Source organism: Salmo salar, chromosome ssa12 (genome assembly GCF_905237065.1).
Source record: "Salmo salar chromosome ssa12, Ssal_v3.1, whole genome shotgun sequence".
NCBI lineage: Eukaryota > Metazoa > Chordata > Actinopteri > Salmoniformes > Salmonidae > Salmo > Salmo salar.
In genome coordinates, this window is record NC_059453.1 from 80,469,436 (window position 1) to 80,486,436 (window position 17,001).

Consider the following 17,001-nt stretch of genomic DNA (forward strand, 5'->3'; position numbering starts at 1 on the left):
TGGTGTTCAACAAGTCTACAAGTAGGGTGAGTCCCCAAAGATATATTTTCTTGCGTGAGCACGCACACACAGACAGACAGAAGTACCATGGACAGCCACATGATATTTTGGTATCTTTAAGTTTGTTTTCAGTGTATTAAACTAAATATATATTGCCTTGTTGATTTGATGATGTTTAAGTGTAAATGGTGCTGGAATAGTGGAGGCAGTACTCCCGTTGTCTTTGTGCTGACTTGCGGTAACTCCGTGGTTCTAAATCAGTAGTTAGTAAACTGTCGAAAACGTTTACTTGTTTGACCAAGCTGCAGGTCATAGCTTGTTACATGCAATATTGACTTTGTGACCGTCACTGGACAGATGTTGGTCTTCGGTTTTGTGATGAAACAAACGTATGTGTAGTTGAATTTATTCCGCCACTGTGTGACTGTTGTCTTTTTGTTGTCACGGACTTATTGTATATCACAGTGGCGTATGAACAAATGGGTTATAAAGCAAACAACGCAAATATCACAACATAGGTTTCTTTACAGTGGTGTAAAGTACTTAATTAAAAATACAGTACTTGAAAGTACTATTTAAGCAATTTTTTTGTGTATCTGTAGTTTACTATTTATATATATTTTTTTACTTTTACTTTACTACATCCCTGAAGAAAATAATGTACTTTTTACTCCATACATCCCTGACACCCAAAAGTACTTGTTACACTTAAAATATTTAGCGAGCCTGGAAAATTGTCCTGTTCAAACACTTATCAAGAGAACATCCCTGGTTATCCCAACTGCCTCTGATCTGGTGGACTCACTAAACACAAATGCTTTGTTTCTAAATTATGTCTGAGTGTTGGAGTGTGCCCCTTGCTATCCGTAATTAAAACAAAAAAAAAAAAATTGTGCCGTCGGGTTTACTTAATTAATATAAGGAATTTGAAATGATGTATACTTTTACTTTTACTTAGATACTGTATATGTCGATGGCATGCTAAGACATTGACATGCATTTCTTTATGTCAGATGGCTTTTGGGTCTGCTTTACAGCTAGACGTACAGAAAGAGGGTAAATTGTACATTTTCTATCCGAATATTTTGCATAAAGATTAGCATTATCTTGTCAGATTATAGGAGAAACTCTGGTAGGCCTGAAACAGTCTTCCTCGCCTCTTATGCACGATCCAGCTTTACAGCCGAGCCTGCCTCTGTATCAGGTTTGTTTCAATGTCCAGGTCACATTATCAGGGGCTGTACTCAACAACATTGACTGAAAACATGAATTTACACTGCAAGCCAATTATTGTACGTGACTAAAGGGTATTGCCATATAGAGACCAATGCACACTAATGGAAGAGGTGAGCGATAACAGGCCATGGTGCTATGAAGGTGACTGACTGCTGCTGGCTACCTGCTCAGTGGCTTGCTGTGTGGAGGGGAACAGGACAGGTGGCCTCTAATGAGGGAGGGAGGAGGGCTCATATAACACAACATTAATGATGCAGGGCTCATCCACTCATGGATGACACATTGTCTTCGATCTGCCAGACAGCACTGAAATGACTTCTAAATCCACAACATATGGCCTACACCCTAATGAACAGTGCCAATATGAGCAAACACAGAATATAGAAAATAAGAATAAAGAATACACTTTAGGCTATAGACAAGCTATTGAGGAGAAAACTAATATATATATTCAAGCAATAAGGCCTGGGGAGGTGTGGTACTGTATATGGCCAATATGCCACGGCTAAGGATTGTTCTTTGCACGACGCAACGCGGAGTGCCTGGACACAGCCCTTAGCTATGGTATATTGGCGATATATAACAAACCCCCGAGGTGCCTTATTGCTATTATAAACTGGTTACCCAAAGTAACGGTTACCCAATGTTTTCTCATACCTGTGGTATACAGCCTGATATACCACGGCTGTCAGCCAATCAACATTCAGGGCTAAAAAAAACAAGGTTATAAATATATATATATCACACGTTCAGAGGGCTCTTTAGCGAGCTAACCATCTCTTTACCAAGCCATCCCCTCCAGCTGTAGCTCTGTGAAACACACACTTGGGGGTTGAATCATTGAGCAGTATTGATTACTCTGGTCTCAAGGCTGTGGGATATGTCTGCTGCCTGAACACGGCTGCTTCCATGCTCTACATACACATCACTATTGCTGCTTCAGTGAGAGAATAATAGCTGCTCATCTCAGGTCTATCCGTCCATTACCATCCCCCCCATTCAGCACAGTCCTCTCAGTGGTCATTATCATTCAGGCCCTCAAAAACAGCTCCTAAATGAGCACTCCAGCTCCTCTGGTGTGTGTATGTATGTGTGTGTCAAATCAAATCAAATAGTTTTTGTCACATGCTTAGTAAACAACAGGTGTAGACAAACAGTGAAATGCATACTTCCAGACCCTTCCCAACAACGCAGAGAGAAAAATATAGAAAAAAAGAATAGGACAAGGAGTAAATAAACAATGTTTAATCATAACAGATACATGTACATGTAGGTAGGGGTAAAGTGACTGTGTGTGTGTGTGTGTGTGTACATCCGTGCATGCGTGAGTGTATGTTTGTGAGAGAGAAAGATGGAGAGATATAGTGAGAAAGAGAGTAGGATAGTAATAAAGAGGAGAGAGACACAGACAGGGTAATTACAGGAAGGATCATCGACAGCTCCCACAGCTTGCAGGCAAAGCAGTAGGATAGCATCCACAGCCAGCAGACCGGACACAGAGCAAGAGCTAAAGATGGGGTCTGCTTTGTTGTTATTCTCATTTTCTAAGCGTCAGAGCAATTGAGTGCTGGTCTGCAATGCAGAGGAAGAGACCAACAATAACCAAAGGATGGTAATGTGCTTTCTACACTGTGGTGTGGCTCTTAAGGGAACTACAGTAGCTACAGCCTCAGGGCATTCCTCACTGCACAACCATTGCCCACTGGGACACAGGTTGCTCTATTGCTCAGGCTCCATCTTAGATCTGCTAGAAACAGTCTTCCTATACAACACAATATCCTCTGAGAGGTGAAAAGTGGCCAGAATTTACACAAAGAATGGTTTTGTCAACAACGCTAGCTACATTGATAATTCTCAGAGTTCCCCATAAATAGACCAATTAAAGATATATCCAAAGCAAGCCATTTTTGTTTTCATTTTGTTTATAATTGGGGCCCATGCCCAAAGAATGAGTGTTTGGAATATGGATGCTTGGAATTGTGACATTACTCGTTATTCCGATGAGACAGGGGCACTTAATGTAGAGTGCTTCTGTCAATGTCCACTGACACAAATGGGTAATCTATAAATCCATCCTTACAGTATGTCCATCTTTTAAATTATTTATAAGGAGGTGCATGTGCTCTGGCAATTTTGGGTGGAATTTGTCAACAAACTGGAAATCCTCTTTCCTCCTTAAATAGATTGCTTGTTGTCCTAATACAGTCTCTTTCATCTAAATCAGTGGTTCCCAACCAGGGGTACTTGGCCTATCCACAGGGGGTACTTAAGAAAACTCATGAGACCTACTTACCTTACTGGTAAAATGCAAATGAGGGCGTACTTCAGGGGTATTCTGGGGAGAGCAGAATTCAGTTGGTGGTACATTAACCGACAAAGGTTGGGAAACACTAATCTAAATTATATGGGCCCTGCCTCCCAGAGGAATTCCCTGCCAGCTGAGGAGCCCGTGTCCGGCCTAATCCCATTGCTTTCTGCTCTCTGCATCGTACTGAACACCAAACACACGAGTAGTCAAAGAGGAGAAAGAAATGTATGTCACCGTCAGTCAGTAAGCCAAGGTATTCAAACCTTGCACTAATGAAGGAGGATGAGTACGGTCACTCAAAAACCATAACACAAAAGAAAATCAAACAGGAAAAAGAAACACATTTAATTGCTAAATGTCTGCTAGATCAAACAAAAACATTCTGTTTATTCATGTATTTCAAAAGACTGTTCCTAAATGGACAACGGGACAGTTCAGTGTGTCCATGGTTTTGTAAGTGAAAATAAGTTACAGACTATTTGTTTTACACAGGATGTCCTGTGGAAGGACAAATGTCAGACGTAAAACAAGGAAAAGGTCCAGAGATGCTCTGCCTGGGGGCTGCTTGTAAACCGCCAACAAGGAAAAGGTCCAGAGATGCTCTGCCTTGGGGCTGCTTGTAAACCGCCAACAAGGAAAAGGTCCAGAGATGCTCTGCCTGGGGACTGCTTGTAAACCGCGAACAAGCCTCTGACATGTTCGCGACAGTTGCCTTCTCTGAGAGACTGGGAGTTCAGAGGGCAATATGCACAAATCATTTGAGATTTTTCTGTTTGCATTGTACAGTGGCAAGAAAAAGTATGCGAACCCTTTGGAAATACCTGGATTTCTGCATAGATTGGTCATATAATTTGATCTGATCTGCATCTTGGTCACAACAATGGACAAACACAGTCTGCTTAAACTAATAACACATAAACAATTATACATTTTCATGTCTTTATTGAACACACCATGTAAACATTCACAGTGCAGGGTGGAAAAAGTATGTGAACCCTTGGATTTAATAACTGGTTGACCCTCCTTTGGAAGCAATAACCTCAACCAAACATTTTCTGTAGTTGTGGATCAGATTTGCACAACGGTCAGGAGGAATTTACAAAACTGTTTCAGTTCAGCAATATTCTTGGGATGTCTGGTGTGAACTGCTCTATTGAGGTCATGCCACAGCATCTCAATCGGGTGGAGGTCTGGACTCTGACTGGGCCACTCCAGAAGGTGTATTTTCTTCTGTTGAAGCCATTCTGTTGATTTACTTCTGTGTTTTGGGTCGTTGCCATGTTGCGTCACCAAACTTCTGATGAGCTTCAATTGGCGGACAGATAGCCTAACATTCTCCTGCAAAATGTCTTGATAAAATTGGAAATTCATTTTTCCACTGATGATAGCAAGCTGTCCAGGCCCTGAGGCAGCAAAGCAGCCCCAAACCATGATGCTCCCTCCACCATACTTTATAGTTGGGATGAGGTTTCGATGTTGGTGTGCTGCACCTTTTGTTCTCCATACAGTGTTGTTTGTTCCTTCCAAACAACTCAACTGTAGTTTCATCTGTCCACAGAATATTTTGCCAGTAGCGCTGTGGAACATCCAGGTGCACTTTTGCAAACTTCAGACGTGCAGCAATGTGTTTTTTTGGACAGCAGTGGCTTCTTCCGTGGCGTCCTCCAATGAACACCATTCTTGTTTAGTGTTTTATGTATCGTAGACTCGTCAACAGAGATGTTAGCATGTTCCAGATGATTTCTGTAAGTCTTTAGCTGACACTAGGATTCTTCTTAACCTCATTGAGCATTCTGAGCTGTACTCTTGCAGTCATCTTTGCAGGACGGCCACTCCTAGGGAGAGTAGCAACAGTGCTGAACTTTCACCATTTATAGACAATTTGTCTTACCATGGCCTGATAAACATCAAGGCTTTTAGAGATACTTTTGTAACCCTTTACAGCTTTTTGCAAGTCAATATTTATTCATCTTAGGTCTTCTGAGATATCTTTTGTTCGAGGCATGGTTCACATCAGGCAATGCTTCTTGTGAATAGCAAACTGTGTTTTTTATAGGGCAAGGCAGCTCTAACCAATATCTCCAATCTTGTCTCATTGATTGGACTCCTGGTTAGCTGACTCCTGACTCAAATTAGCGTTTGGAGAAGTCATTAGCCTAGGGGTTCACATACTTTTTCCAAACTACACTGTGAATATTTAAATGATGTATTCAATATAGACAAGGAAAATACTATAATTTGTGTGTTATTAGTTTAAGCACACTATGTTTGTCTATTGTTGTTACTGAGATGAAGATCAGATCAAATTTGATGACCAATTTATTCAGAAATCCAGGTAATTCCAAAGGGTTCACATACTTTTTCTTGCCACTGTATGTACACTGAGTGTATAAAAAATAAAGAACATCTTCCTAATATTGAGTTGCACCCCCCTGCAACATGTAAAGTGTTGGTGCCATGTTTCATGAGCTGAAATAAAAGCTCCCAGAAATGTTCCATACGCAGAAAAAGCTTATTTCCCTCAATTGTTTCACTGTTAGTGAGCATTTCTCCTTTGCCAAGATAATCCATCATTATGGCATATCAAGAAGCTGATTACACGGCATGATCATTACACAGGTGCACCTTGTGCTGGGGACAATAAAAGGCCAATCTAAAATGTGCAGTTTTATCACACAAAATAATGCTACAGATGTCTCAAGTTTTGAGGGAGCGTGCAATTGGCATGCTGAATGCAGGAATGTCAACATGAGCTATTTCCAGAGAATTTAATGTTCATGTCTCTACCATAAGCCGCCTCCAATGTCATTTTAGAGAATTTGACAGTACGTCCAACCGGCCTCACAACCGCAGACTATGTGTAACCATGTTAGCCCAAGACCTCCACATCCGTTTTCTTCACCTGCGGGATCGTCTGAGACCAGCCACCCGGACAGCTGATGAAACTGGAGATTTTCACAACCAAAGAATTTCTGCTGTCACAAACCATCTCAGGGAAGCTCATCTGAGTGCTCGTTGTCCTCATCAGGGTCTTGACCTGCAGTTCGGCGTCATAAACATCTTCATTAGACAAATGCTCACCTTCGATGGCCAGTGGCATGCTCGAGAAGTATACTCTTCACAGATGAATCCCGGTTTCATCTGTACCAGGCAGATGGCAGACAATGTGTATGGCTTAATGTGGGCAAGCAATTTGCTGATGTCAACATTGTGAACAGAGTGCCCCATGGTGGTGGTGGGGTTATGGCATCGGCAGTCGTAAACTATGGAAAACGAACACAATTGCATTTTATCAATGGCAATTTGAATGCACAGAGATACCGTGACAAAATCCTAAGGCCCATTGTCGTGCTATTCATCCACCGCCATTCCCTCATGTTTCAGCATGATAATGCATGGCCCCATGTTGCAAGGATCTGTACAGAATTCCTGGAATCTGAAAATGTCCCAGATCTTCCATGGCCTGCTGTCACGACTTCCGCCGAAGTCGGTTCCTCTCCTTGTTCGGGCGGCGCTCGGCGGTCGACGTCGCCGGTCTTCTAGCCATCACCGATCCACTTTTCATTTTCCATTGGTTTTGTCTTTGTTTCCCACACACCTGGTTTTCATTTCCCAATTACTGGTCATGTATTTAACCCTCTGTTTCCCCCATGTCTTTGAGGTAAAGGTCGGTACGTTTCCGGGTGGTTTTTTCCCGTGTTTTGTGGCAACCGTTATTGTTCGCACATTAGTATTGTTACTTTGTGCTGTCTTCTCAAGTAAAGTGCGTTGTTCACGCATCTCTGCTCTCCTGCGCCTGACTTCATGCACCAGCTACACCCACCGCCTGACAGAATCACACACCAGTCGTCATGGAGTCAGCAGGAGCAGGTACCCCTGTTATTGGGGTCGAGGAGAGCGTCCAGGAGCAAGCGGCGATGCTCCATCATCTCGGCGCCACCATGGATCGCGTTCTACAGACTATGGATCGCTGAGAGAGAAAGGGAGGTCCTCCAGCGCCTCCGCCAGTGCAACCAAGGCCTCCACTACTCGCCCCTCTTTCACCCAGTCCCAGTGGGATTCGTCTGGCCCTCCCTAGGGAGTATGATGGGATGGTTGCACAATGTCAGGGTGTCCTATTACAACTAGAGCTCTACCTAGCAACCATTCACCCGGCGCCTTCGGACCAAGAGAGGGTGTCCGCCCTCGTCTCATGCCTCTCAGGGAGAGCCCTGGAGTGGGCCAACGCTGTGTGGGGAGAAGCAGATGCGGCGCTGGACCACTTCAAAGATTTCACCTGCCGTGAACGTCTCGTACATCTGAGGCAGGGGACGAGGAGCGCCCAGGAGTTTGCTCTGGACTTCCGGACCCTGGCCGCTGGTGTGGGATGGAACAACAGGGCCCTGATCGACCACTATCATTGCAGTTTGCGCGAGAACGCCCGTCGGGAGTTGGCCTGCAGGGACACCACCCTCACTTTCGATCAGCTGGTGGACCTGTCCATTCGGTTGGATAACCTGCTAGCTACCCGCGGACGTCCAGATCGGGGTCTGTCGGTTCCATCCCCCAGCACCACCGCTCCGACGCCGATGGAGCTGGGAGGTGCTGCGCTTAAGGGAGACCGGAGGAGGTTCCGTTTCATGCACCATCTGTGGCCGCAGAGGGCACACTGCCGGTCGGTGATGGGGAAGTTCCTCTGGGAGTCGAGGCAGAAGGCAGGGCACTCTCGTGTCACCCCAGGTGAGCCGGCACCATGCTCACCCAGAGCTCTCTGTTGCCCACATGTTTTTGAACTTTACTTTTCCTGAGTTTTCCCCGCATTCGCAGTGTAATGCACTCGTTGATTCAGACGCAGCTGGGAATTTCATTGACAGATCATTTGCCCATAGATTAGGGATCCCCATTGTACCAGTGGATATGCCCTTCCCAGTTCACACCCTAGACAGTCGACCATTAGGGTCCGGGTTGATTAGGGAGGTCACCGTGCCCCTGGGCATGGTGACGCAGGAGGATCATAAGGAGAGAAACAGTCTCTTCCTTATTGATTCTCCTGCGTTTCCCGTGGTGCTAGGCCTACCCTGGTTAGTCTGTCATGATCCCACTGTTTCGTGGCAATGGAGGGCTCTCACGGGGTGGTCACGAGAGTGCTCGGGGAGGTGTTTAGGGGTTTCCGTTGGTGCTACTACGGTGGAAAGTCCAGACCAGGTCTCCACCGTGCGCATTCCCCCTGAATATTCCGATTTGGCTCTCGCCTTCTGTAAGAAGAAGGCGACTCAATTACCACCCCATCGACGGGGGATTGTGCGATACATCTCCTGGTAGACGTCGCACTTCCCAGGAGTCACGTGTATCCCCTGTCACAAGCGGAGATGGCGGCTATGGAGACATATGTCTCCGAATCCCTCCGTCAGGGGTACCTTCGGTCTTCCACTTCACACGTCTCCTCGAGTTTCTTTTTTGTGAAGAAGAAGGAGGGAGGTCTGCGCCCGTGTATTGACTATCGAGGCCTAAATCAAATCACGGTGAGGTACAGTTACCCGCTACCTCTCATCGCAACAGCGATTGAGTCAAAGCACGGGGCCCGGTTTTTCACGAAACTAGATCTCAGGAACGCGTACAACCTGGTGCGTATCCGGGAGGGAGACGAGTGGAAGACGTCGTTCAGTACCACCTCAGGGCATTATGAGTACCTAGTCATGCTGTACGGGTTGATGAATGCTCCATCAGTTTTCCAAGCCTTTGTAGACTAGATTTTCAGGGACCTGCACGGGCAGGGTGTAGTGGTGTATATTGATGACATTCTGATATACTCTGCTACATGCGCCGAGCATGTGTCCCTGGTGCGCAGGGTGCTAGGACGATTGTTGGAGCATGACCTGTACGTCAAGGCTGAGAAATGCCTGTTCTTCCAGCAGGCCGTCTCCTTCCTAGGGTACCGCATTTCCACCTCAGGGGTGGAGATGGAGAGTGACCGCATTTCAGCCGTGCGTAATTGGCCGACTCCCACCACGGAAAAGGAGGTGCAGCGGTTTTTAGGGTTTGCCAATTACTACCGGAGGTTTATCCAGGGTTTTGGCCAGGTGGCGGCTCCCATTACCTCACTGCTGAAGGGGGGTCCTGTACGTTTGCAGTGGTCGGCTGAGGCGGACAGGGCTTTTGGTCAACTAATGGCTCTGTTTACCTCGGCTCCCTTGCTGACCCATCCGGATCCTTCTTTGGCGTTCATAGTGGAGTTGGACGCGTCTGAGGCTGGGATAGGAGCCGGGCTCTCTCAGCGCCCGGGCACGCCACCGAAGCTCCGCCCCTGTGCTTTCTTCAAATCAAATCAAATGTATTTATATAGCCCTTCTTACATCAGCTGATATCTCAAAGTGCTGTCGAAGAAACTCAGCCCTGCGCAGCAGAACTATGATGTGGCGGACCGGGAGTTGTTGGCTGTGGTGAAAGCCTTGAAGGCGTGGAGACATTGGCTTCAGGGGGCTAAACACCCTTTTCTCATCTGGACTGACCACCGCAACCTGGAGTACATCCGGGCAGCGAGGGGACTGAATCCTCGTCAGGCAAGGTGGGCCATGTTTTTAACCCGTTGCGTTGTTCACTCATCTCTGGTCTCCTGCGCCTGACTTCATGCACCAGCTACACTCACCGCCTGACACCTGCATACACACCAGACATGAAACCCATTGAGCATGTTTGGGATGCTCTGGATCGGCGTGTACGACAGAGTGTTCCAGTTCCTACCAAAAGGAGTGGGACAACATTCCACAGGCCACAATCAACAGCCTGATCAACTCTATGTGAATGAGATATGTCGCACTGCATGAGGTAAGTGGTGGTCACACCAGATACTGACTGGTTTTCTGATCCACATCCATAGCTTTTATTTTAAGGTATCTGTGACCAACAGATGCATATCTGGGAGGTTTTAGTATGCCTTGCTAGAAAAAGTCAGACATTGAATATCCCTTTAAGCATGGTGAAGTCATTAATTACACTTTGGATGTTGTATCAATACACCCAATCACAACAAAGATACAGGCGTCCTTCCTAACTCAGTTGTTGGAGAAGAAGGAAACCACTCAGGGATTTCACCATGAGGCCAATGGTGACTTTAAAACAGTTACAGAGTTCAATGCCTGTGACAGGAGAAAACTGGGGATGAATCAACAACATTGTAGTTACTCCACAATACTAACCTAATTGCCAGAGTGAAAAGAAGGAAACCTGTCCAGAATACAAATATTACAAAACATGCATCTTGTTTGCAACAAGTAACACAGCAAAACATTTGGCAAAACAATTAACTTTTTGTCCTGAATACAAAGTGTTACGTTTCGGGCAAATCCAATACAACACATTACTGAGTACCACTCACCATATGTTCAAGAATGTTATGGGTATGCTTGTAATCTTTAAGGACTGGGGTATTTTTCACGATAAAAAAATAAACAGAATGTAGCCAAGTACAAGCAAAATCCTAGAGGAAAACCTGGTTCAGTCTGTTTTCCAACAGACACTGGGAGATGAAATCACCTTTCAACAGGACAAAAACCTAAAACACAAGCACAAATCTACACTGCTTACCAAGAAGACAGTGAACATTCCTGAGTGTTACAGTTTTGACTTAAATCAACTTGAAAATCTATGGCACGACCGGAAAATTGTTGTCTAGCAATGAACAACAATCAATTTGACAGAGGTTGAAGAATTTTGAAAAGAATAATGGGCAAATGTTGCACAATCCAGGTGCAACATTTGCTCTTATAGACTTACCCAGAAACACTCACAGCTGTAATCACTGCCAAAGGTGCTTCTACAAAGTATTGACTCAGGGGTGTGAATACGTATGTAAATTAGATATTTATGTATTTCATTTTCAATAAATCTGCAAGAATTTCGAAAAACTATTTTTACTTTGTCATTAGGGAGTATTGTGTGTAGATGGGTGATAATGTTTTTATTTAATCCATTTTGAATTCAGGCTGTAACACAACAAAATGTGGAATAAGTCAAGAGGTATGAGTACTTTCTGAAGACACTGTACATATGAAGTGGGTAAAACAGTATGTAAACATGATTAAAGTGGCCAGTGTTCAATGACTATGTACTGTACATAGGGCAACAGTGACTAAGGTTCAGGGTAGAGTACCGTGTGGAAATTGTTAAAAGGCATCCTTGTGCATAGAGTTGCATGGTTTGTTTAACTTTGCAATCATTGGTTTTGGTTTGGCATGCATTTTAATGTGACAAATCGGAGTCTCAGCATTACTTTGTCACCGTGGAATTGATCAGCACTGCTTTGGGGCATAAACTTACATTAGAACCCACCATAATCAAGTTGAGTAGCCACACTATTAGGCCTATTCATAAAAGTAAGCATGCTGAAGTACAAACAAACTATTTCAAACTCTACGAAAGTACAGAATTTTGCGAAGAGAGAGATGCCATCAATTTATTGCATTATTCCTTTTCTTTCCTATTTTGTCTTTTTGTGGAAATCTGTACGCAGTAAGGGGTTTAGAGTATATCCTGTAGACTAGAGGAATGACCTGGGTGGAAAACCTGTTCAACAGGACCTGCTCACTCTGTCAGATGACACCTGCATGACCACAGAATCTAATAACTACCAATCCTCCTGCTCTATGTGCATGAAAAACGTTCAAATGATATGTGTGAAAAACAGAAAATGCTCATAACCAAATCTCAAGACAAAAGAAAGGCTGGGTCTAAAGGTGGGAAATTATAATAACACTATTCTCAGACCCAGGTTTGTGCATGTGTTGCCTTTGTAGGCTAAGTTACGTCTAGACAGAAAAGGTCCCTCTGTTTCTACTGTTTACTCTCTGAAAGGCTAGTTTGTATGAATGGCTCCATGAATTAATGTATTCTGATTAGCAAATAACTCTTATCTGTGCTGGCTGAGCACCCAGCCTGGTCTCATAGACTAGACGTAACATATCGGGACACTCAAATTAGGGAAAGGGGGATACCTTGTCAGTTGTACAACTGAATGCATTCAACTGAAATGTGTCTTCCGCATTTAACCCAACCCCTCTGAATCAGAGAGGTGCAGGGGCTGCCTTAATCGACATCCATGTCTTCGGCGCCTGGGGAACAGTGGGTTAACTGCCTTGCTCGGTGCAGATGACAGATTTTTACCTTGTCAGCTCGGGGATTCGATCCATCAAGCTTTCGGTTACTGGCCCAACGCTCTAACCACTAGTATGATATGTTATGTTTGGTATGGTTACATAAGACAGATGGTTACTTAAAGCAAAAACTAAAGTAGGTGGTTGGTCGGGGTGGATATGTGGGTGTATAACGCAAATATCTATCAACCCAAAGGTTGCGAATTCGAATCTCATCAATGACAATTTTAGCTAATTAGCAACTTTTCAACTACTTACTACTTTTGAGCTACTTTCAAACTACTTAGCATGTTAGCTAACCCTTCCCCTAACCCTAACTTTAACCCTTTAACCTAACTCCTAAACTTAACCTTAATCCTAACCCCTAACTCTAACCCCTAGCCTAGCTAACGTTAGCCACCTAGCTATAATTTGTAAAATATCATACGTTTTGCAAATTCGTAACATATAGTACATTGTGCAAATACATAACATATAGTACGTTTTGCAAATGTGTAACATATAATACGAATTGGGCGATGGACAGCCACAAATTAATACACAACATACGAAATGTAAGATAAAATAATAAAGGGAGTGTTTTAGATTTTAAGTACAGAATAATACAAAATGCTCTGAGACCAGGTTGGAGCACCAGCAATGGAATCTTAGGTGACAGTTAATAGCTTTATTGAATTGGAAGCACTGACCCCATTAAAACCAACTGAACATCCCAGACTGAAGTAAACAAAATGCTGTCCTTCTTTTGTACTCTAATGTAGTGTGTGTGTACGTGTGTGTGTGCGTGTGCGCGTGCATGTGTGTCTGTGTGTATCTGTGTGTGACACTTCTTTTATGAGCCTCTAATTTAATATTGTCCCCTTTACTAACCAGACCCATGCAGTATAGTGACAGGGACAGGACAGGCACATTAGCACTGCCTGTCCTCAGCATGTACAGCTATTTAAACTACCTGAGTGAACTGAGCTGCTGAGGTAAACTGAGGTCTATTAATCAAACTTTGTAGGCTACCTATCCATCTTGTTTACAGTTAGTTGTGGCTTTTCTGTCCTATAAAGTTAATGCTTTGAGTAGCCTATCTGTAGCTTCTGTCCTATAAAGTTAATGGTTTGAGTAGCCTATCTGTAGCCTACAAGTCTACAGTCTAATTCCTCTTATGGGCCTATTTTGGTACTTGAGTCCAGAGTGACACAAACCCCATACAGGATATCACATTCTTTCTCCCATTGTTTGTCTTTCCCAGGAAACAGGAAACTCAGGCAGAAGTTGTGAGTCTGTGACTTTAAAACCTGTTTGTTTGTGTCTCAGCCTGTGTGTGTGTGTGTGTGCGTGCGTGCGTGTGTGTGTGTGTGATTGTGTGTGTGAATGTATGTTGTCTGTTATGCCTTTATTGTCCCTCTGGACATGGTATTGACATAATCAACACCCTGCGTGCATGTTAACAGCAGCATGTCTATTAGAAAACAAGCGTACACATGTTTTGGTGTGATACCTCAGTCGGTCATCACCTCATAGCAGCTGTGGGAGTAAGTAAATGAAGGTGATGAAAAGAATTGCATTCTTATCTTCTTTTTCTCATATTGTTGGGTGATCTTATCTCTTTCTTGAGATAAACTAATAAATTAACATTACTTCCAATGATGAAATGGCATAAACTAAATACAACCTATAAACTAGGGGAATACTTATTACTGTATAAAGTGTCTAGGTACAATAGGTAGGCGTATTCATGCTGTTGGCTACTAGAGTGTTTAAAATAGTTTTAAGTGTATAAGATGTGCCAAGTAATGCACAATGCAACAAGATAAAGGAAGAGAACAGAGTGAACAGAACAATTACGAGCTTGTTTTACATAGGTTTACTTATTGTTGAAGAAAAAAATAGTGTAGCCTACAATGCAGATGAAAATATAACTTATACCATACATCATATAAAATGGGCATGGCACAATTACAGATGGTTGCCAGCCCAATCAGTATGGCTTTTGATAAACATTGCTTCAGTTACCATCAAAAGCATGATTGATCCGTTTGAAAAGAAACTGGATAGTTCCTTACCTTTTTTTATTGTCGCCGTTATGGTCGAATTGAACTTTTTGTATGAACAGGTTTTTTTTACCGGCAGCGATAAAAACTAATTATTCCACCGGCGTTCGCTCCGGCTGTAGCCCACAAAAACGAATAAAGAACGTAAAATTAACCGCTGCTCTTTCGCTAGTGATCCATTGGGTCCAGAAAGCGAAGCTGTCTACTAGGTACGCATATCCTTATCGTCCACAGTCCCATCCATTCACTCTCTCTGCCTCCTCCCCTGTATCCTTCAGCCAATTCAGAGAAGACGAATTTCTCACTATTTATTCTGTGCCAGTGCTGGCATGACCTGACCAAATGCATGGTCCACGAACAAGCGATGCGGGACCTGCTGAACTATAGTCCATATAAACAAAGCTCTGTCAGTCTCTGCTCTGCAAACGTAGCTCTAAATTTGTGTTTAATATTTATTATTGACAGCAGCTACTCTTCCTATGATCCAGCAAAATTAAGGCAGTTATAAAAAAAATTTTAACATTACAATACATTTACAACAGATTTCACAACATATTAAGTGTGTACCCTCATGCCACTACTCTACTACCACATATCTACAACACAAAATCCATGTCTACTTGTGCATAGTGAGTATGTTATTGTGGGTTTGTATGCATGTGTCTGTCTGTGCCTATGTTTGTGTTGCTTCACTGTCCCCGCTGTTCCATAAGGTGTATTTTTTTATATTTTTTTTACATCTAATTGTACTGCTTGCATGAGTTACTTGATGTGGAATAGAGTTCCATGTAGTCATGGTTCTATGTAGTACTGTGCGCCTCCCATAGTCTGTTCTGGGGACTGTGAAGAGACCTCTGGTGGCATGTCTTGTGGGGTATTCTTGGGTGTCCGAGCTATGTGCCAGAAGTTCAAACAGACAGCTCGTGCATTCAACATGTCAAGACCTCTCACAAATAGAAGTAGTGATGAAGTCAATCTCTCCTCCGGTTTGAGCCAGGAGAGATTAATGTTAGCTCTCTGTGTAAATCTAAGGGCCAGCCATGCTGCCCTGTTCTGAGCCAATTGCAATGTTCCTGTCCCTCTTTGTGGCACCTGACCACATGGCTGAACAGTAGTCCAGGTGTGACAAAACTAGGGCCTGTAGGACCTGCCTTTTTGATAGTGCTGTTAAGAACGAAGAGCAACGCTTTATTATGGACAGACTTCTGCACATCCTAGCTACTGTTGTATTAATGTTTTGACCATAATCGTTTACAAAAGTTTTTTTTTATTTTTATTGTATTTATTTAACCTTTATTTAACTAGGCATGTCAGTTAAGAACAAATTCTTATAAACGATGACAGCCTACCCCAGCCAAACCCTAACCTGGACGACGTTGGGCCAATTGTGCGCTGCCCTATGGGACTCCCAAACACAGCCGGTTGTGATACAGCCTGGAATTGAACCAGGGTCTATAGTGATGCCTCTAGAACTGAGACACAGTGCCTTAGACCACTACGTCACTCGGGAGCCCCCCTCCATGTAGTTTAGGCGTACTCAACTTGCTCAATTACCACATTATTCAAGTTAGAATAATGTTTTCATTGAATTTAGGATAGCTAGAGGGGTTTAAATATTTTCTGAACTGTAAAATGTATTTATGCTGGACATTCAAATTAGTTAACATTGGAACAAACATTGCATTCATCCTTCAGTTGTCGGAGAAATAGCAAGCCCACTTAATGAAAACAACATTGGGGATCCAACCTCTCAAGGTATTGATGCTAAAGAGCTGAATGTGTATTTTCTTGTGAAGGACAAAACCTATCCAACACTAACATTTATATGCCAATATATTTGCAGGTGCACTTCATTGAATTACATTGATCACAGAAATGTGTATTTTGCTTTCAGGGAAATATAATAACAACTCTCAGTCCTGTCCAGACCTCTGATTTCAAACATGGCTGGCTCTGTGGATGCTGCTGTTCTCTCTTGAGCACAGTGATAGTCTAACCAATGGGGTAATACGTTTTTTAGACTAAGTCTGCAGAAAGTTCAATTTTTATGATGATTAATCTATTAGTCAAAAAAGGAAGCTGCTAGAGTTATCATGAAAATTATAACATTGTTAAAATGATGAACAGGCCCATTACTAAAAATAGAAAATGATTGAGTAGTACTTGGTCAGTAGAATTTATGTGAATGTGCAAAATGCATATCTTTCAACTGACAGAATTGTGGAACAAGTTGTATGGGAAGGAAGGGAGTGCCAGATCATTGTGGAGTCACTGGAAACTGAAC

At 43.3% G+C, this 17,001-nt stretch overlaps 1 protein-coding gene across 4 annotated transcripts in view; it reads right to left on the reverse strand.

The window, feature by feature from the left end:
- LOC106565744 (FERM domain-containing protein 4B-like) overlaps window positions 1-15,013 on the reverse strand; it is a 65,463-nt gene extending 50,450 nt beyond the window's left edge. Inside the window, exon 1 of one of the 4 annotated variants that reach the window (XM_045691831.1) lies at window positions 14,730-15,010. The gene's annotated coding sequence lies outside the window, so the exon portion shown is untranslated. Of the gene's footprint in view, window positions 1-14,729 lie in introns of all 4 variants that reach the window. The other 3 variants (XM_045691830.1, XM_045691829.1, XM_045691828.1) reach the window with 3 other exon arrangements.
- Between the last annotated feature and the right edge of the window lie 1,988 nt (window positions 15,014-17,001).